General features: G+C 32.1%; 1 protein-coding gene and 1 long non-coding RNA gene across 2 annotated transcripts in view; both read right to left on the bottom strand.

The window, feature by feature from the left end:
- Positions 1-24,153, bottom strand: part of LOC139504603 (myb-like protein X) — a 68,191-nt gene that overhangs the window by 19,730 nt on the left and 24,308 nt on the right. The window lies entirely within an intron of this gene.
- Positions 14,631-22,412, bottom strand: LOC139520494 (uncharacterized). The gene is made up of 2 exons (XR_011663897.1): positions 22,307-22,412; positions 14,631-14,774 (listed from the first exon to the last, which is right to left on the bottom strand). It is a non-coding gene; the product is annotated as an uncharacterized lncRNA (long non-coding RNA).

Raw genomic sequence — 24,153 nt, 5'->3', positions numbered from 1 at the left:
GTACCAAATATATATTATAATGAATAAAACTTTATGTAACACTGATCAGGAGTAAAGGTCAAAGTAGAAAAAATCTACACTTTTCATATGCAACTTTTGGTTCCAAATATATGAGAGATTGAATAAAAATATCATGACGTCGCAAAAAATTAAAAAACTTCAATATTCGCACAGAGTCTGGTTTTCTTATATCTGGTTGCTATGTACAAATCTGTAATATTTGCATTAAATATACCAAACTGATGCTTTTAAATTAATGTATACATGCCGTACAATATTTTTCAGAATTATTTTACTCCATTCGCAAACACATTTCTGTGCTAAAACATCACTAATATTTTGTATTTGTTCCTTAAGGGTGCAATCAACAGTTTTTTACGTGACGTCATTCTGTAACAGGGCATGTAATAGTGGACCCATCATGCAGAAGTCAGATATTCATAGTTATATAGATATCTATACATCAATGGAAAGATAATTCTATGAACTTTCTGAATAAATAAAAAAAAATCCAACATCTCTTGTTTAAACATGCAAATTGGTACAAGTTATCAGCTGGAAATTAGGCATTTTCCCCCTAAAAAACCTTAAAAACAGACCACCTTTGGACACACGGATCAGTAACCTGTGCATATATTTGAGATTTCTTATAATATGCATTTCGAAGAGCTTATCCGGCTGATTTAAGAAAATGTAGTTTCAGCCTACGTTCGCCTGCTCCGAAAGGAGCTATCTTACCTGACAAATCAAAGTGCTTTTTGCAACAGGTGAAAATCAGCTGTTTATGGAGTTGCCTCCCATATAGTAGGAAGTCACAAAAACATTTTTTTTTTTTTAAATCTTGACAAAAGTGGCATTTTAATTGAACTTCAATATATGTTTTTCACATTGAACATAAAAAACAATCAACTTTTTCATTTAGTGGTATATAAATAGCAGGGAATTCCATCAGTATGTAAATCTCACTGGGGAAATACCCCTAGTTTTTAGTACGAAACTGTTTATAGCACCCTTAAGCAAAACCTTGTATGCGATATATAAAAAATTCTCAGCTTTTCTGAATCTGTACACTATACCGATTAAAATGATGTCTTACTTTAAGGATTGTGACCACAAATAGTGAAACTACAGCTCTTTTTTTATGTCGCGCGGTAGTGGCATATTGGCCAGTGGCAAACAGTTTAACTGGCAAATCCCAAACATTTCCTGTATCACATTTTCATCAGTTTTACAAAGAAAATAAATCATAAAATAGGGTTGCTTTTAAATAAATAGAATAAAAACTATGAAATAGGCATGAATAAAGTTACTTTAAATAGATTTTGTTCCTAGTACTATTATGAACTAAGTTATAGCTGAGTTGAGAAAATATTGAAATAGTGTTTTTCTTAGGAATGGCATGTGTACCTTTTTGACTATAAAAAGTACCAAATATATATTATAATGAATAAAACTTTATGTAACACTGATCAGGAGTAAAGGTCAAAGTAGAAAAAATCTACACTTTTCATATGCAACTTTTGGTTCCAAATATATGAGAGATTGAATAAAAATATCATGACGTCGCAAAAAATTAAAAAACTTCAATATTCGCACAGAGTCTGGTTTTCTTATATCTGGTTGCTATGTACAAATCTGTAATATTTGCATTAAATATACCAAACTGATGCTTTTAAATTAATGTATACATGCCGTACAATATTTTTCAGAATTATTTTACTCCATTCGCAAACACATTTCTATGCTAAAACATCACTAATATTTTGTATTTGTTCCTTAAGGGTGCAATCAACAGTTTTTTACGTGACGTCATTCTGTAACAGGGCATGTAATAGTGGACCCATCATGCAGAAGTCAGATATTCATAGTTATATAGATATCTATACATCAATGGAAAGATAATTCTATGAACTTTCTGAATAAATAAAAAAAAATCCAACATCTCTTGTTTAAACATGCAAATTGGTACAAGTTATCAGCTGGAAATTAGGCATTTTCCCCCTAAAAAACCTTAAAAACAGACCACCTTTGGACACACGGATCAGTAACCTGTGCATATATTTGAGATTTCTTATAATATGCATTTCGAAGAGCTTATCCGGCTGATTTAAGAAAATGTAGTTTCAGCCTACGTTCGCCTGCTCCGAAAGGAGCTATCTTACCTGACAAATCAAAGTGCTTTTTGCAACAGGTGAAAATCAGCTGTTTAGGGAGTTGCCTCCCATATAGTAGGAAGTCACAAAAACATTTTTTTTTTTTTAAATCTTGACAAAAGTGGCATTTTAATTGAACTTCAATATATGTTTTTCACATTGAACATAAAAAACAATCAACTTTTTCATTTAGTGGTATATAAATAGCAGGGAATTCCATCAGTATGTAAATCTCACTGGGGAAATACCCCTAGTTTTTAGTACGAAACTGTTTATAGCACCCTTAAGCAAAACCTTGTATGCGATATATAAAAAAATTCTCAGCTTTTCTGAATCTGTACACTATACCGATTAAAATGATGTCTTACTTTAAGGATTGTGACCACAAATAGTGAAACTACAGCTCTTTTTTTATGTCGCGCGGTAGTGGCATATTGGCCAGTGGCAAACAGTTTAACTGGCAAATCCCAAACATTTCCTGTATCACATTTTCATCAGTTTTACAAAGAAAATAAATCATAAAATAGGGTTGCTTTTAAATAAATAGAATAAAAACTATGAAATAGGCATGAATAAAGTTACTTTAAATAGATTTTGTTCCTAGTACTATTATGAACTAAGTTATAGCTGAGTTGAGAAAATATTGAAATAGTGTTTTTCTTAGGAATGGCATGTGTACCTTTTTGACTATAAAAAGTACCAAATATATATTATAATGAATAAAACTTTATGTAACACTGATCAGGAGTAAAGGTCAAAGTAGAAAAAATCTACACTTTTCATATGCAACTTTTGGTTCCAAATATATGAGAGATTGAATAAAAATATCATGACGTCGCAAAAAATTAAAAAACTTCAATATTCGCACAGAGTCTGGTTTTCTTATATCTGGTTGCTATGTACAAATCTGTAATATTTGCATTAAATATACCAAACTGATGCTTTTAAATTAATGTATACATGCCGTACAATATTTTTCAGAATTATTTTACTCCATTCGCAAACACATTTCTGTGCTAAAACATCACTAATATTTTGTATTTGTTCCTTAAGGGTGCAATCAACAGTTTTTTACGTGACGTCATTCTGTAACAGGGCATGTAATAGTGGACCCATCATGCAGAAGTCAGATATTCATAGTTATATAGATATCTATACATCAATGGAAAGATAATTCTATGAACTTTCTGAATAAATAAAAAAAAATCCAACATCTCTTGTTTAAACATGCAAATTGGTACAAGTTATCAGCTGGAAATTAGGCATTTTCCCCCTAAAAAACCTTAAAAACAGACCACCTTTGGACACACGGATCAGTAACCTGTGCATATATTTGAGATTTCTTATAATATGCATTTCGAAGAGCTTATCCGGCTGATTTAAGAAAATGTAGTTTCAGCCTACGTTCGCCTGCTCCGAAAGGAGCTATCTTACCTGACAAATCAAAGTGCTTTTTGCAACAGGTGAAAATCAGCTGTTTATGGAGTTGCCTCCCATATAGTAGGAAGTCACAAAAACATTTTTTTTTTTTAAATCTTGACAAAAGTGGCATTTTAATTGAACTTCAATATATGTTTTTCACATTGAACATAAAAAACAATCAACTTTTTCATTTAGTGGTATATAAATAGCAGGGAATTCCATCAGTATGTAAATCTCACTGGGGAAATACCCCTAGTTTTTAGTACGAAACTGTTTATAGCACCCTTAAGCAAAACCTTGTATGCGATATATAAAAAATTCTCAGCTTTTCTGAATCTGTACACTATACCGATTAAAATGATGTCTTACTTTAAGGATTGTGACCACAAATAGTGAAACTACAGCTCTTTTTTTATGTCGCGCGGTAGTGGCATATTGGCCAGTGGCAAACAGTTTAACTGGCAAATCCCAAACATTTCCTGTATCACATTTTCATCAGTTTTACAAAGAAAATAAATCATAAAATAGGGTTGCTTTTAAATAAATAGAATAAAAACTATGAAATAGGCATGAATAAAGTTACTTTAAATAGATTTTGTTCCTAGTACTATTATGAACTAAGTTATAGCTGAGTTGAGAAAATATTGAAATAGTGTTTTTCTTAGGAATGGCATGTGTACCTTTTTGACTATAAAAAGTACCAAATATATATTATAATGAATAAAACTTTATGTAACACTGATCAGGAGTAAAGGTCAAAGTAGAAAAAATCTACACTTTTCATATGCAACTTTTGGTTCCAAATATATGAGAGATTGAATAAAAATATCATGACGTCGCAAAAAATTAAAAAACTTCAATATTCGCACAGAGTCTGGTTTTCTTATATCTGGTTGCTATGTACAAATCTGTAATATTTGCATTAAATATACCAAACTGATGCTTTTAAATTAATGTATACATGCCGTACAATATTTTTCAGAATTATTTTACTCCATTCGCAAACACATTTCTGTGCTAAAACATCACTAATATTTTGTATTTGTTCCTTAAGGGTGCAATCAACAGTTTTTTACGTGACGTCATTCTGTAACAGGGCATGTAATAGTGGACCCATCATGCAGAAGTCAGATATTCATAGTTATATAGATATCTATACATCAATGGAAAGATAATTCTATGAACTTTCTGAATAAATAAAAAAAAATCCAACATCTCTTGTTTAAACATGCAAATTGGTACAAGTTATCAGCTGGAAATTAGGCATTTTCCCCCTAAAAAACCTTAAAAACAGACCACCTTTGGACACACGGATCAGTAACCTGTGCATATATTTGAGATTTCTTATAATATGCATTTCGAAGAGCTTATCCGGCTGATTTAAGAAAATGTAGTTTCAGCCTACGTTCGCCTGCTCCGAAAGGAGCTATCTTACCTGACAAATCAAAGTGCTTTTTGCAACAGGTGAAAATCAGCTGTTTATGGAGTTGCCTCCCATATAGTAGGAAGTCACAAAAACATTTTTTTTTTTTTAAATCTTGACAAAAGTGGCATTTTAATTGAACTTCAATATATGTTTTTCACATTGAACATAAAAAACAATCAACTTTTTCATTTAGTGGTATATAAATAGCAGGGAATTCCATCAGTATGTAAATCTCACTGGGGAAATACCCCTAGTTTTTAGTACGAAACTGTTTATAGCACCCTTAAGCAAAACCTTGTATGCGATATATAAAAAATTCTCAGCTTTTCTGAATCTGTACACTATACCGATTAAAATGATGTCTTACTTTAAGGATTGTGACCACAAATAGTGAAACTACAGCTCTTTTTTTATGTCGCGCGGTAGTGGCATATTGGCCAGTGGCAAACAGTTTAACTGGCAAATCCCAAACATTTCCTGTATCTCATTTTCATCAGTTTTACAAAGAAAATAAATCATAAAATAGGGTTGCTTTTAAATAAATAGAATAAAAACTATGAAATAGGCATGAATAAAGTTACTTTAAATAGATTTTGTTCCTAGTACTATTATGAACTAAGTTATAGCTGAGTTGAGAAAATATTGAAATAGTGTTTTTCTTAGGAATGGCATGTGTACCTTTTTGACTATAAAAAGTACCAAATATATATTATAATGAATAAAACTTTATGTAACACTGATCAGGAGTAAAGGTCAAAGTAGAAAAAATCTACACTTTTCATATGCAACTTTTGGTTCCAAATATATGAGAGATTGAATAAAAATATCATGACGTCGCAAAAAATTAAAAAACTTCAATATTCGCACAGAGTCTGGTTTTCTTATATCTGGTTGCTATGTACAAATCTGTAATATTTGCATTAAATATACCAAACTGATGCTTTTAAATTAATGTATACATGCCGTACAATATTTTTCAGAATTATTTTACTCCATTCGCAAACACATTTCTATGCTAAAACATCACTAATATTTTGTATTTGTTCCTTAAGGGTGCAATCAACAGTTTTTTACGTGACGTCATTCTGTAACAGGGCATGTAATAGTGGACCCATCATGCAGAAGTCAGATATTCATAGTTATATAGATATCTATACATCAATGGAAAGATAATTCTATGAACTTTCTGAATAAATAAAAAAAAAATCCAACATCTCTTGTTTAAACATGCAAATTGGTACAAGTTATCAGCTGGAAATTAGGCATTTTCCCCCTAAAAAACCTTAAAAACAGACCACCTTTGGACACACGGATCAGTAACCTGTGCATATATTTGAGATTTCTTATAATATGCATTTCGAAGAGCTTATCCGGCTGATTTAAGAAAATGTAGTTTCAGCCTACGTTCGCCTGCTCCGAAAGGAGCTATCTTACCTGACAAATCAAAGTGCTTTTTGCAACAGGTGAAAATCAGCTGTTTAGGGAGTTGCCTCCCATATAGTAGGAAGTCACAAAAACATTTTTTTTTTTAAATCTTGACAAAAGTGGCATTTTAATTGAACTTCAATATATGTTTTTCACATTGAACATAAAAAACAATCAACTTTTTCATTTAGTGGTATATAAATAGCAGGGAATTCCATCAGTATGTAAATCTCACTGGGGAAATACCCCTAGTTTTTAGTACGAAACTGTTTATAGCACCCTTAAGCAAAACCTTGTATGCGATATATAAAAAATTCTCAGCTTTTCTGAATCTGTACACTATACCGATTAAAATGATGTCTTACTTTAAGGATTGTGACCACAAATAGTGAAACTACAGCTCTTTTTTTATGTCGCGCGGTAGTGGCATATTGGCCAGTGGCAAACAGTTTAACTGGCAAATCCCAAACATTTCCTGTATCACATTTTCATCAGTTTTACAAAGAAAATAAATCATAAAATAGGGTTTCTTTTAAATAAATAGAATAAAAACTATGAAATAGGCATGAATAAAGTTACTTTAAATAGATTTTGTTCCTAGTACTATTATGAACTAAGTTATAGCTGAGTTGAGAAAATATTGAAATAGTGTTTTTCTTAGGAATGGCATGTGTACCTTTTTGACTATAAAAAGTACCAAATATATATTATAATGAATAAAACTTTATGTAACACTGATCAGGAGTAAAGGTCAAAGTAGAAAAAATCTACACTTTTCATATGCAACTTTTGGTTCCAAATATATGAGAGATTGAATAAAAATATCATGACGTCGCAAAAAATTAAAAAACTTCAATATTCGCACAGAGTCTGGTTTTCTTATATCTGGTTGCTATGTACAAATCTGTAATATTTGCATTAAATATACCAAACTGATGCTTTTAAATTAATGTATACATGCCGTACAATATTTTTCAGAATTATTTTACTCCATTCGCAAACACATTTCTATGCTAAAACATCACTAATATTTTGTATTTGTTCCTTAAGGGTGCAATCAACAGTTTTTTACGTGACGTCATTCTGTAACAGGGCATGTAATAGTGGACCCATCATGCAGAAGTCAGATATTCATAGTTATATAGATATCTATACATCAATGGAAAGATAATTCTATGAACTTTCTGAATAAATAAAAAAAAATCCAACATCTCTTGTTTAAACATGCAAATTGGTACAAGTTATCAGCTGGAAATTAGGCATTTTCCCCCTAAAAAAACCTTAAAAACAGACCACCTTTGGACACACGGATCAGTAACCTGTGCATATATTTGAGATTTCTTATAATATGCATTTCGAAGAGCTTATCCGGCTGATTTAAGAAAATGTAGTTTCAGCCTACGTTCGCCTGCTCCGAAAGGAGCTATCTTACCTGACAAATCAAAGTGCTTTTTGCAACAGATGAAAATCAGCTGTTTATGGAGTTGCCTCCCATATAGTAGGAAGTCACAAAAACATTTTTTTTTTTAAATCTTGACAAAAGTGGCATTTTAATTGAACTTCAATATATGTTTTTCACATTGAACATAAAAAACAATCAACTTTTTCATTTAGTGGTATATAAATAGCAGGGAATTCCATCAGTATGTAAATCTCACTGGGGAAATACCCCTAGTTTTTAGTACGAAACTGTTTATAGCACCCTTAAGCAAAACCTTGTATGCGATATATAAAAAATTCTCAGCTTTTCTGAATCTGTACACTATACCGATTAAAATGATGTCTTACTTTAAGGATTGTGACCACAAATAGTGAAACTACAGCTCTTTTTTTATGTCGCGCGGTAGTGGCATATTGGCCAGTGGCAAACAGTTTAACTGGCAAATCCCAAACATTTCCTGTATCACATTTTCATCAGTTTTACAAAGAAAATAAATCATAAAATAGGGTTTCTTTTAAATAAATAGAATAAAAACTATGAAATAGGCATGAATAAAGTTACTTTAAATAGATTTTGTTCCTAGTACTATTATGAACTAAGTTATAGCTGAGTTGAGAAAATATTGAAATAGTGTTTTTCTTAGGAATGGCATGTGTACCTTTTTGACTATAAAAAGTACCAAATATATATTATAATGAATAAAACTTTATGTAACACTGATCAGGAGTAAAGGTCAAAGTAGAAAAAATCTACACTTTTCATATGCAACTTTTGGTTCCAAATATATGAGAGATTGAATAAAAATATCATGACGTCGCAAAAAATTAAAAAACTTCAATATTCGCACAGAGTCTGGTTTTCTTATATCTGGTTGCTATGTACAAATCTGTAATATTTGCATTAAATATACCAAACTGATGCTTTTAAATTAATGTATACATGCCGTACAATATTTTTCAGAATTATTTTACTCCATTCGCAAACACATTTCTATGCTAAAACATCACTAATATTTTGTATTTGTTCCTTAAGGGTGCAATCAACAGTTTTTTACGTGACGTCATTCTGTAACAGGGCATGTAATAGTGGACCCATCATGCAGAAGTCAGATATTCATAGTTATATAGATATCTATACATCAATGGAAAGATAATTCTATGAACTTTCTGAATAAATAAAAAAAAAATCCAACATCTCTTGTTTAAACATGCAAATTGGTACAAGTTATCAGCTGGAAATTAGGCATTTTCCCCCTATAAAAACCTTAAAAACAGACCACCTTTGGACACACGGATCAGTAACCTGTGCATATATTTGAGATTTCTTATAATATGCATTTCGAAGAGCTTATCCGGCTGATTTAAGAAAATGTAGTTTCAGCCTACGTTCGCCTGCTCCGAAAGGAGCTATCTTACCTGACAAATCAAAGTGCTTTTTGCAACAGATGAAAATCAGCTGTTTATGGAGTTGCCTCCCATATAGTAGGAAGTCACAAAAACATTTTTTTTTTTTAAATCTTGACAAAAGTGGCATTTTAATTGAACTTCAATATATGTTTTTCACATTGAACATAAAAAACAATCAACTTTTTCATTTAGTGGTATATAAATAGCAGGGAATTCCATCAGTATGTAAATCTCACTGGGGAAATACCCCTAGTTTTTAGTACGAAACTGTTTATAGCACCCTAAGTAATGGGACTATTAAATGATCAAAAGTGCAGTCATGGTCATTTAAATGTTTTTATTTTCTATCAGTTAATACAACTTAAGGCATAAAACTTTCATTTGAGATAATAAATGGGATTTTTATGAGTTTTTGCAATGTTTACATCAGGCTATGTTATCTGCCAAATATATGCTATGACGCAATGATATAAGGGATAAAAATCAAATAATTTCATTAAATCTTGATGACAAGAACTTTTTTTGGTGGTAAAATAACCATGTTTTAATGTTAATACCACAGAAACATCTTGCTGTGCATTTATAACAATTTGGGGCATTTTTTTTTATGTGAAAGCATATTGTCAGGGTGGGAAAAGCTAAAAATAGCACAAATTCAGGTCTAAGGCTCTAAATTTGCAATATGTGACTTTTTGCCCCCAAAAAGATTGAAATGTGACTACTATCACTTCATATGATCAGTTAAGTAAAAAAAATCAATAATTTTCTGAATTTGGGGTTTCACCGCATTTCCCTTAAAGGTGTCAGACCACCAATTAAAAATCCCTATCTGTTCAACCAAATTTTGCAATTTTCACAGCTTTCTAAATATTTTACCTTAAGTTTAACTTCAAGGAAACCAGGTATATCCTGAATTGTACATGTATCACCTTCCTACATGCCAATTTTCAACCAATGTTTAAAGTCTTGTAACAAATTTCTGATTTTGAAAAGACAGGTACTACCAAAATAACTCCCGGTTTTCTGGAAATCTTAAATTAGTGTACTATGTAGCGCATTCATCCTGAATTTTTAATGCAAACTCATAGACAAGTGAATTTTGGCTCAAAATGGTCTAAATATATTTCCCTTTCACCAAAAGTTTCATTTCTGCAAATTTGTTGGTTAGTTTAAGTAAACAATGACATCAAAAGCACTATTTTGTGTCAAAGTAGGACTACTTTTACATACGTTCTAAATTGGAGGGAGTAATTGGTGGTCTGACACCATAATCAGCTTTCCCGTACTTTTTCATGCGTATTTTTCATTGAACAATAATGATGTCATTGACTATTTTGATTGGCAACGTCAAGCTCTAATCTTGTAAACGGTATAATCTGTTTGTGTCGATTGTAATTTCACTTACAAGAAGCAATTATAAAAGAGAGAAAATCTTTAATAATAATAATAGTAGTATCTCATAACTATTTGGGAGTTTTTGTTATAATTTTCGTTTTGATATTTAAGCAAGATTGCAAGAAAGAACTAAATGGCTTTATATAAATCATAATTATGTCTTGTGTCTGGCAAAATGAGTTTTGAGAGATGCTTAAATTTTATTTTCGATTTCAATAGACCAAAAGAAAAAAACCTTATCACGCAATCTTTTTCTTAAAAATGTAATCTATAACAATAAACAAATATTTTAATTAAAACAAATCCACCGTATTTATAAGTAAAGTAATAAAACTTAAGGAAAATTCAACGGAAATATCCAAACAAATGGCAAAATCTAAAGCTGAAACTTATCAAACGAATGGATAACAATTGTAATATTCCTATGCTTATTACCACAAAACACAGATCCAGTTCGAAATTAGGTGGCATAACTTTATCTGTTTAAACGCAACAAGGGCATAATTCCACTAAGATTTAGTTGACCTTACAACAACAATGATTTAACTAATATTTCGACTATGAGTAATCAACTTATATTAGTTTAATTTTCTATTTGAGAACATGATTAAAAATTATGAAAAACTCCAAGAATTTATGATACAATATACAAACTATAATTATACAAATCACATGTATGAAATTGAATATTAGCTTCAATTGTATAGCATACAAGAAATAAGTCCTCTTTTTATCCACTCTCCTTAAGTGTAGATAAGGTAATAAAACATGATTAATAAATAATTGTACGGACATAACTATAATTGCACTTTCGTAACAAAAATATAAAATTGAAAAAGTCTTAAATCAAAGTCACTGATCACAAATTAAAAAACCTTAGTGAGTTCGCTCACATACCCCACGTCCCCACATTGTCATTGGAGAAATTAAATAAGTGTAAGAAAAAAACATTGTATAAGAAAAATTAATTTCCTGCCAACATGCACATCTAAATAGTATGTCCTTATTATCTACAAATTTTCATGAAATTCTGTTGTGTTGTTTCAGAGGAGTTGAGATGACAAACTGTTGCAGAAGTACATTAAAGCAAATAAGTTCAAAGGGGCGTAACTCCTAGAAAAAAATTGAATCACAATTTCCCATCGATATGCACAACTACATAGTATGTCCTTATTATCTACAAACATTCATGAAATTCTGTTGTGTGGTTTGAGAGGAGTTGCGATGACAAACTGTTGCAGTAGTACATTGACGCAAATAAGTTCAAAGGGGCGTAACTCCCAGAAAAAAATTGAATCGCAATTTCCCGTCGATATGCACAACTACATAGTATGTCCTTGTTATCTGAAAAGGTTTCGTGAAATTCTGCTGTGTGGTTTGAGAGGAATTGCGATGACAAACTGTTGCAGTAGTACATTAAAGTAAATAAGTTCAAAGGGGCGTAACTCCTAGAACAAAAATTGAATCGCAATTTCCCGTCGATATGCACAACTACATAGTATGTCCTTATTATCTGAAAAGGTTTCGTGAAGTTCTGTTGTGTGGTTTGAGAGGAGTTGTATGGCAAGCCGTTCTCGTCAAAACTATGTTTAAACCATTTTTCGAAAAATTTACACACTGAGAATTACAACAAAGCACACTGAGATTTAAAAACTTCAAAACGCACACTGAGAATTGAAAATTACACACTGAGAATTGAAAATTACACACTGAGAATTAAAAATTACACACTGAGATTTCATAAAGACGCACTGAGATTACAAAAATGAAAAACGCACACTAAGAATTGAAAATTGCACACTGAGATTTCAAAAAGACACACTGAGAACAAATAAACTGAAAACACACACTGAGAATTTGAAATTACACACTGAGAATTTAAAATTACACACTGAGATTTGTGCGCACTTTTTATGCGCACATATCTAATTAGCATACTTAATCTGAATCTATTACAAGCTTAAAACAACAAGGGGACAGAACTCGTTAGTCCTTCGATTTGGTTCCAAATTATTAATAAAAAAAACTTTAGAAATACAACAACAAGAAAAATACCCACTTAATACTCTTATTACAAAATATAACCAAATGGTGAAAAACTTTATTAAAATTATAAGAAAACATTGGAACAATCTGCATAAGAATGCAGTGAAATTTTTACCCAAGTGTCTATTATAGCATATCAACGTAACAAAAATATGAAAGATTAACTAGCGAAACCAGGGAAACAGTTGGAAGACTTTTGAAAAGGGACCCACGGTTTTAAGTATAAAAAATCATCCCGATACACTGGTAGTAATGATCTGAATTATAGGCAACAAACATGAATATGAGCGATGTTAAGTCTTGAAATTTATTACGAATGTTGGTTGAAGGAATCGCATTTCATTATAATGACAAGAGTTCTTGAGATCAAGATATTAATCTGTTGAATCATTCATCTCATGAATATTCATTAGTAATTTGCATATTAATCTCAGTGTGTATTTTTGAAATCTCAGTGTGTAATTAACAATTCTCAGTGTGTGTTTTTCAATTTATTTCATCTCAGTGTGTCTTTTTAAAATCTCAGTGTGTAATTTTGAATTCTCAGTGTGTGTTTTTTATTTTTTTAAATCTCAGTGTGTAATTTCGATTTTTCAGTGTGTTATTTTAGGTTTTTAAATCTCAGTGTGTATTTTTTTTCGAAAAAAGGGTTTAAACATAGTTTTGACGAGAACGGCTTGCCATAGAGTTGCGATGACAAACTGTTGCAGTAGTACATTAAAGTAAATAAGTTCGAAGGGGCGTAACTCCTAGAAAAAAATTTGAATCGCAATTTCCCGTCGATATGCAAAACTACAAAGTATGTCCTTATTATCTGAAAAGGTTTCGTGAAATTCGGTTGTGTGGTTTGAGAGGAGTTGCGATGACAAGAAATAGGACTGACGGACGGACTGACGGACGGACGGACTGACGGGTCAAAAAACATTAAACCCTCCGCAACTCGTTGCATGGGGTATAATAAACTTACTATGAATATATATTATAACTTAGCTTACATATAACGTTCAACATATACGCTGGCAACTCTTTGTTACTGTTTTCTGAAAGACAATGTTATTTGATAATGTATTGCCCCTTTCTAATCAATAACACTTCCTAATTTTTAATTGTGTTATATGGCAACGCTAAATAATAGTAATTGTCATACACTTTATTCAACAATATAAGTATATTATATATATAAATGAATTGTTGGCGCTGTATGTTTTATATCTTTTACGTTTACCAGAATCGTTGATTTTTATAATTTAGTAACGTTAAATAAAGATGTGAAACATGAAAATACCAATCCTAAACATTTGCTTTGTAAATGGAATATAAAGTCCGTAGAAGTGAGCTGTGAGACACAGAACTATTACTTCACACTTTGAACTTTGGAGATATTTGTTTCTTAATCTTTCCTGTGCTTAGTAAAATGAATATAAAGCCTACATATCATTGGAACGAGATTTGAGACATGGTTATATCCGCTATATATCTTTGGATTGTGTTTGGCATATAAAATAAATGAAACATAGGCATGAAATGCGAGACATGGTAATAATATACGGTCCTGTTGTTTTGTGTAGAAACAATGAAGTGTGATACAAGCTTCGTAACACACCGCCCTATCATTTGGTTGGTGTACGGAACATAAAATCTATGTAACCTAGGAATGAAATGTGAGATATGGTAATAACCTGTCATTTCCTTTGGTTTATGTATCAACATAAAAAAACTTTATACGCAATCTAGTTAAAATATATATCTCCGATTTCGTTATACTACGTTACTGCATATGTAATGTATAACATAAAATAACCAAATCGGAGATCTATATTTTAATAAGATTAAATTATACGTTACTTTAGAGTGAGGTTTGAGAATGATCATGTTCTGTCATATCGTTGGGTTTCAATTTGGGTCATGACACTTACATGATATAGGAGCCAAATGTAAGACTTGGTAATAGCTTGTCCTTTTTTCTATCCTCATAGAACATAACTGCACACATGTAACAAGTTGTTTCCCAAAATGTTTATCTGTGTAGCTGCTGTATGTTGAAGGCTCAATTGTCTTTACTTTTGGATGAATATAAAAAAAAAATATTTACATCGTATCCATCATATATTTTTCATAGATAAATGATGTCATCCTACAAGATTTCATAATGAACTCATACAAGGATTTAAATTTTGTATTTACGCCAGACGCGCGTTTCGTCTACAAAAGACTCACCAGAGGCGCTTGAATCCAAACAAGTGAAAGAGCTCAATTAAATTACAAAGTTGAGGATCATTGAGGACCAAAATTCCTAGATATTTTGCCAAATACAGCTAAGGTAAACTTTTCTTGAGGAAGAAAAGCCTTATTACTTCAAAAATCTAAAGTTGTGTAAACAGTTAATTTATAAATATGACCATATCAATGATTATTCAATTCAGCACAGAAGTGACTACATGGTTGCTGAATGCCTCTTGGAATAAAACCTCTACCAGAAGTCACCGTGTAGAACGCCACAGGCGGGGTGTCGGCTATGTTTGACACGGGGTGGCAATTTCGAAACGAAGAAAAACTATCAAAGTAAGTTCAAGTATCAAAATTTCTTTGTTTAGAATTCTTAGTACCATATAATGTACTGCACGGAAGGAACTGAAACACAATCTATTTCCTGCAAGCAAACTCAGTCGTTTCCAGTGCTCTATTTTCTCAAACACCTCTCCCTAGTTTTCCGTGTTGCAGATTTTGAGGATTCATACGCAAATTTCGGAATAAAAACTACTTTAGACGACTTCTCCATGCAACATTTATATAGAATTGCATTCCTATTATGGGATTTAACCAAATACCAGCTTCAAACTTGAAATTGATTGGTTATAAAACAAGTTTTTCATCAAAACATAAAGTGTCGCTCGGGGTGTCAGATTTTGCATCTCAAGGGGTAGAGGCTTCCAATATAAAACGAATAGATTTGCATATGAATCATGTAAATCGGTCTTTATCTGATACTTTTTTAATTCAAACAAATCTTCTATATAACGATAACAAATACAAAATTGAAATTACTTCATTTTGCTAGTTTTTAAAGTCATATAAGACATGTGCTTTAGATTTCATAAATAATAAAAATGACTCAAAATATTGTGTTTGAGCTGGAAAATAATTTCTTTTCCTTTCCAGTCGCTATCATGGTCAGATTAAAAGTCTCTGATATGGCTCAATGCACCGAAACATGGAGAACAATCATAGAGCATATCTCCATATAAGATTTTGCCAAAGCCATCAAAAGTCAAACTTTATCTTTTGCATTAAAGTTCTTCATCAGGTTCTTCACAAAAGCGCTTGTGAATGCTGCAAAAAAACACTCACTCCGAAACGAAAACGATAACTCTCTCAAATGAAACACTCACCGTCATCTTTATCATCAAATGACAGCTTCAAGGAGACCTGAAGACGATGACACTCTTATTCTCAACAATTTCAAAAAGCGATTCAAAATCTTAAAAAAACTTTCTATGGCTGTTGATTTTCTATCTTTTATCCGAATAATAAATGCAAATAAATATCCGTTCGACAATATTTCTCTTCGTCTTTTCTATGGGAGGGTCAGATGTATGACAAAAAGAATAGCATACGAAATATGGTATCGGGAAACAACTAAGAGGTTTTGGAAAACTTTTTTACACCCTACTAGAAGACCAAATAAATACAAAGCAAACAATTATTGGGTATCGACAAGTTTTTGAAACTTTTTCTTTGTAAAAGAGCACATGAGACGCTTAAACATTTAGGTCTTCGAATGAAATGCCGTAAAGAGCTTGCCATCCGCCAAAATTTTGATCTTTAAAAGTTTGAAGAAATGGCGGGTGACAATTGGCATCAATCGATATTTGTGTTTGTGATCGGTGGATTACGGGCGTCATTGTTTCATATAACGGAACTTTGGGGAAATTGCCTTTCTTGTATCAACTTGGTTCTTTCTAGTGCAGTGACATATTTGGAATACAATCACATTATATTAATGAAAGCAAAGTAGACATCGTGTATTGAAGACACCATGTAAGCCTCATGGAACATGATGAAATGTTACAATATTAGTTCCAAAAAAAAGTAAAATCACAAAAATACTGAACTCAGAGGAAAATCAATACGGAAAGTCCATAATCACATGGCAAAATCAAATAACAAAACGCATCAAAAACGAATAGACAAGAACTGTCATATTCCTGACTTGGTACAGGCATTTTCAAATGTAGAAAATGGTGGATTAAACCTGGTTCTATAGCGCTAACCCTCTCTCTTTAATAACAGTCTCATCAAATTTCGTTATATTCCAATATATCTTAAACAGAGGTCAGACTTCGGGATACTAAGTATCAAGGTCCTTGGCGATGAAGTGTATATATTAACTTTATTTCCTTCTTATCGAAGATTTTGCATGTATTAAACAGTTTTGTACAATAATAATATTTACATATTGGTCAAGACATCAGAGTGATTGAATGATTTAAATGTCATATATTGATAAGAGTGATTGAATCAGTTGAATGTCACTTTAAAGTAAATGATAATACTACATGATTCAGTTGAATGTCACTTTAAAGTAAATGATAATATTTCTGAAGGTAAGTTAACTGTTATAATAAACGCTGCACATCCGTTGAACATGTGTAATACAAGTTTCTGAGAAATAAATACTGTTATCATTATCCAGATCATATTCCGTATAACATGACAAAAGTGTTGCTGTGAATGTGGATGACGTTAGATTGTCTAGATACACACTGAACACAATTGGATTAATGCTTATTAAGTCCTCCCAAAGCTTCGCTCTTAAGTCTGATAGACGATCGCACATACACATGATATGTTCAATAATGTTATAGAAAAACTGTCCACATTTATCGCATAAGAGAGGTGACTCTTCTGATCGGATGACGGAACATAGGTCAACAATAAACTTAGCTCCTTCTCTGAAGTTAGGATTAGTTTTAGCAATAACCCAAGCTCTGTGTGGTACAATGTGTGTGTGAATTGTACGGAAAACTTCAAAGTCACTGTCAACTGATATTCTTTGTTGCCATCTGTTGTTTTCAGATTCCGCTATTGAAGTGGAAATATATCTGTTCCATACAGTTTTACTTGGGAAGCTGCCTGATTTCACGAAATCTTCAACAAAGTTTATCAAATCATATTTAACGGCTATTTTGATTAGATCTGGTACAAAACCATCTTGCTTTTTGGAACATTTGTTTCTAAATTTTAAAAGTGGTAGTAGTAGTATACGTTTTGGTAATAAATTAATGTCCATTCTACATAGTCTTCCAAAAAATTGTAACTTACACTTGTCAATATAGCACTCCACAGGAAGCCAACCTAGTAGGCTTGTGCACTTGTCAGATCGTGTTCGTGCAGGAAGCCCTTGAATTGTTTTACATATATATTTGTGAGAACGTTCTAACATTGTTAATTCAGTCTTTGAAAGACCATACCAAAGCTCGCAAGCAAACATTGCTTTTGAATAACACATCTGAAATACTATTTTGGAGCACGTTAATGGATTAAGGAAGGATGGGTGTATTCCGGATTTCATTACGGATAACGCAGTTGCACGCAAAATTCGACATGCATTTAAAGTTCTTGACATGCTCTTAAATTCGGCATTTAATAAAATTCCAACATGCTTGGTTGATATTACTACTGGAATGTCCGCTCCGTAAAGTTTCAATGGTTGACTTATGGTAGCACATTTTGAAGAACAAAATTTCAGCACTTCACTTTTTGCTGATGAGAATCTGAAGCCCCAATTTTCGCTATATGTTTGGCAAATGTCTATTAAAGTTTTCATACCTTTTGATGTTGTAGATCTAAGAGCAATGTCGTCCGCTTGTACGGTACTGCTTACGCGAAGATTACATAGCATACTTCCATAAGGACTTTCATCTAATTGTTTTAGAAGATCATTAATGAACACTAAATAAAAAAAACAGAAGACAGCACCCCGCCTTGTCTTACGCCTCTTTTGAGGTTGAACCATTTTGAACTTTTTTCTGACCATGATAGTAACTTTAAAGGAAATGAAATCATTTTCCAGCGGTAAAAAATATATTTTGAGTTATTTTTTACTATTTATGAAATCAAAAGCACATGTCTTATATGACTAAAAAAACTGACCAAATGAAGTACTTTTAGTTTTTAATATGTTATCGCCATATAGTAGATGTGTTTGTATTAAAAAGTATCCGGGAAAAGACCGATTTACATGATTCATATGCAAATCTATTCGTTTTTTATTGAAAGCCTCTACCCCTTGAGATGCAAAATCTGACACCCCGAGCGACACTTTATGTTTTGATGAAAAACTTGTTTTATAACCAATCAATTTCAAGTTTGAAGCTGGTATTTGGTTAAATTTCATAAAAGGAATTCAATTCTATATAAATGTTGCAGAGAGAAGTCGTCTAAAGTAGTTTTTATTCCGAAATTTGCGTATGAATCCTCAAAATCTGCAACACGGAAAACTAGGGAGAGGTGTTTGAGAAAACAGAGCACTGGAAACGACTGAGTTTGCTTGCAGGAAATAGATTGTGTTTCAGTTCCTTCCGTGCAGTACATTATATGGTACTAAGAATTCTAAACAAAGACATTTTGATACTTGAACTTACTTTGATAGTTTTTCTTCGCTTCGAAATTGCCACCCCGTGTCAAACATAGCCGACACCCCGCATGTGGCGTTCTACACGGTGGAAGTGGCTTCGAACAAGTGGTTGTGAATAAACTCATCATAGACACTAAGAATTAAATTTTGTATTTACGCCAGGCGCACGATTCGTCTGCAAAAGCTTACATCAGTGAAGCTCGAATACAAAAAACTGAAAAAGGTCAAATAAGGTCCGAAGTTGAAGAGCATTGATGACCAAATTCATAAACGTTTTGTCAAATACAACTACGGTAATCTGGACGTACGATAATTTGCGCCGATTTAAAAAAAAATCCTTCTTTCATTTGCGCCGATTTCATTTTTTCATTTGCGCCTATTTTATATTTGGTCCTAATTAGATTGACAGGTAAGTTAACACTTGCACAAGTACTATATACCATTGGTCAAATATGGTTATAAATTTTGTTCATTTAAGTTTAATAAATAAGTTAATTTTTATTGCACACTAAAACGAGCCGAGGAGTTAATTCGTTAATCATTGACAGTCATACATATCGGAAGGTCAGTGTCCTGAAACATAAAAAAAACATATCTTACTGGTGTACCATAAAATCGCGAAAAGCTAGAGTCACCACGGATTCAGCTGACTACTGTCAACCCACAGAACGAGCATAACAATGTGGCAGATGATCGAAAGACAGAGGCTAAAGAACTACGGGTACGGTCAAGGAAAAAGTCTGGAGATGTATCTAGTGGGCCTTCTTTCACCTCCTCGTGAGCAGAGGACAACAGTTATATTCATGTTATGATTGACAATTCATAACATTTATTCAACTGACTAACGGAAGAGGTCTATATAAATATAGCTCAACATGCAGACTTTTTATACGTTCAGGTATTTCACATCCAATTGTTTATGGAAATATTCTTTATAAAGCACAAAGGTGTCAGTACTCACCTCAGAAACTTACAAAACCTTTAAATAGACTGATTAAGAAGGGATATAATTACGATACTGTTGTCAAGTCATTAAAGATTGCATATTTTGGCGTTAATATTGAGTCACTGATAAGGTCTTTGCGTCGGAACTAAAGACATTTATTCTAAAAACAGTTGTTGGCATGACACGGGTTATGTTCTTCTCATATATGTTATGATGGTATGATACTAAACCCCTAACGGGAAGGATTGTGCCTGATGTTCATATGATGAAATCATAATCTTTCAGTCAGTTTAATTGAAGTCTGGAGCTGGCATGTCAGTTAACTGCTAGTAGTCTGTTGTTATTTATGTATTATTGTCATTTTGTTTATTTTCTTTGGTTACATCTTTTGACATCAGACTCGGACTTCTCTTGAACTGAATTTTAATGTGCGTATTGTTATGCGTTTATTTTTCTACATTGGTTAGAGGTATAGGGGGAGAGTTGAGATCTCACAAACATGTTTAACCCCGCCGCATTTTTGCGCCTGTCCCAAGTCAGGAGCCTCTGGCCTTTGTTAGTCTTGTATTATTTTTATATTAGTTTCTTGTGTACAATTTGGAAATTAGTATGGCGTTCATTATCACTGAACTAGTATATATTTGTTTAGGGGCCAGCTGAAGGACGCCTCCGGGTGCGGGAATTTCTCGCTACATTGAAGACCTGTTGGTGACCTTCTGCTGTTGTTTTTTATTTGGTCGGGTTGTTGTCTCTTTGATACATTCCCCATTTCCATTCTCAATTTTATAATGATAAATGAAAAAATAACATGACTTGGAGAGTAAGCTGTCTCATTAGCACTCACACCACACCTTCTTATATCTATTCACCAGTAATTCACCTGTAAAAATATCGGCGCAAATGAAAAAAAATCGGCGCAATTGAAAGAAAAAATCGGCGCAAATGCAAAACGCCGGATAATCTATTCCCGAGGTAGAAAAAACTGATTATTTCAGAAATGTCAAGTTTTGTAAATAGTTAATAATAAACAACTGTGATTTTCGATTGAAATGATGTTGGGTTGCAAATAATACTTTTCAAGTTAGCTTCAAAACCTCTTGTGTTTAAAAAATGCAAAATAAAAAGATACCAAACTCCAAGAAAAATTAAAACTGAAAGTCCTATATCAAATTACAAAATCAAAACTAATGCATCACTTTCGAATTGAAACCTCCGTCTTAATCTTAATCGCTATAAATAAAAAAATGTAATGTTTTACCATTATATATTTTTACATGAATTATTATAAATCATAAGACGTTGTTAACTATTTTTTTCTGTAATTTGAGATAAGACAGTAAGCTCACCAGAGTTCGTTTGTCGATAGACTTTTTATATTTTCGTTTTTGTTATTTTATTTGTTCGACCCAAATCCGTTTTGAAATAAGACAGTAAGCTCACCAGAGTTCGTTTGTCGTTAGACTTTTTATATTTTCGTTTTTGTTATTTTATTTGTTGGACCCAAATCCGTTGTTTTATGTCAGCTGTAAAACTAAGCATTGCCAATAAGGGAACGAATGCATCATCATTCATGCGATTCCACACGTATTCATCAACTGTATTTGGCATTGGACCGTATAATCTGAGGAGGATTGAAAGGGAACTATATTTTTAAGTTCAAGGTACTTATAAGTTACTCTTGTCAGACATGTTTAAAATCGATTAGACTATAACTGTATCAGTATTATAAAAACTATATTTCTTAAAAGTAATCTTTGCTATAAGAAAGGCGTCTCCTGTAGAATTTTATAAAAGATTATTAGGATGCAATTCGCTAATAACATGGTATTGACAGACTGTATTTATAGAGATTGCAATAGCTTAAAGTTGTTGTTAAGGTCAGGTAAGTTTAAAAGGAAAAGCCATTTTGAACCTCATTTCACTTTTGTTAAACTTTTCTTTTAATTGTATAAAAGTTTTTTTTAATCCTTCTATTACAGATATGACTATGTACAATACTTATAACTTACCCTCTTCCTGCAAATCTTCTGGCAATTGACTGCGTTTGGCTATAGTTATGTGCGGATTGAAGCCTTTCTTGCCAAATGGGGCTATACCGATGTTTCGACAACGATCCTCCAGGATATCTATAGTAAAAATATTTTAGTTCTTAAAACAAAAAAATACAAGTTATAGACATATCATACTTTCAGGTACGTTTGTGTTGTATCTATACGTATCTAAAGACTCAACATTTCAATCACTTCCCTTGCCGTTAATCAAATTCGTATTGAAGTATAGTTAACAATAAAAACTAGCCTAAATTTAAATAGAAAAGTGGACAGTTTGCTATAGAGAGCAATAACCAAAATTTGAACTCATACAGTAACCATACAAAAATTAAATTTAAATACACTCTTGAATGATAATAGTATAGGGTTCATTAAAGCGATCTAACATATAATAGTTAGATTGGCAATTTGCTGAAATGTTCTACAAGTCACTTTTTGTTTAATGATAAACGGTGTAAAGAAATATATTGTGTACTGGTCATTAAATTGAACATCACAAAATACTTTCAAAATTAAAGGCAGATATGGGAAAATACGACTGAATGATTATGATAAAAGCCAAGACACTACCATAGAATAAATACAAAGGGAAAAGGGTTGGTATCATTAAAACTTTTTATCCCGCTACAAATGTTTGCACATGTCCTAAGTTAGGAATCTGATGAACAGTAGTTGTCGTTTGTTTATGTAATATATACGTGTTTCTCGTTTCTCGTTTTGTTTATATAGATTAGACCGTTGGTTTTCCCGTTTGAATGGTTTTACACTAGTAATTTTGGGGCCCTTTATAGCTTGTTGTTCGGTGTGAGCCAAGGCTCCGTGTTGAAGGCCGTACTTTAACCTATAATTGTTTAATTTTTAAATTGTTATTTGGATGGAGAGTTGTCTCATTGGCACTCACACCACATCTTCCTATATCTATTCTCCTTTCTCTTTTTTTTTATATAGATTGGACCGTTGGTTTTCCCGCTTGAATGGTTTTACACTAGTAATTATGGGGCCCTTTATAGCATGTTGTTCGATGTGAGCCAAGGCTCCGTGTTGAAGGCCGTACATTGACCTATAATGGTTTACTTTTATAAATTGTTATTTGGATGGAAAATTGTCTCATTGGCACTCATACCACATCTTCTTAAATCTAATAACATAACCCATGCGGGATGAGTGCGGCGATAAACAAAAAAAAGTCGTAAAAACGATAGAAACAAATATGATGGACCCTAGAAAGAATGCAATATACTTAATAATATCTTACCAGACAGTTTGATAACTTTTGATAAACACTCATCATCCTTCGCTTTGGCAAATACTACTTCGTTATTAAAATTACCAATACCGTTTATATCTAAGATAATAGGTTCTTTGTTTTCTTTGTTGAATATTTCTACACACTGGTCTATTGCTTTAATCATTCTATATTGTAAATGGTAAGCAAAATTAATGAAGATACTTGTTGGAAAGTACTAAGCGCAGTCTTTAGTTTGATTAAGCTAAACAAAATATTCAAAAAGAATTAATGGTCAAAAGAAAGAAAAAATATTAAAAAAAATTCAGCAGAAGTGCTTCAATTTAAAAATTGGAATAATAGCATTTAGTCTAAAAATAAACAGCCTGTCTGAATAAATAAGATTTAATAATTTTTATTATATATTTCAACATATATCAATAGATACTACGTTTTGGCAAAGTATGAATAAATTCTATCATTTTTATTTTAGACTCCCATACCACCTTAAACACATAAAGCAACAGGTTGTTTTTGCAACGAAATGTTATTGGCAGCCAATGACGAGATTTTAAAATTG

The sequence above is a fragment of the Mytilus edulis genome, chromosome 1 (assembly GCF_963676685.1).
Source record: "Mytilus edulis chromosome 1, xbMytEdul2.2, whole genome shotgun sequence".
In the NCBI taxonomy this organism is placed as follows: Eukaryota; Metazoa; Mollusca; class Bivalvia; order Mytilida; family Mytilidae; genus Mytilus; species Mytilus edulis.
This window is presented reverse-complemented; position numbering and strand designations above follow the sequence as displayed.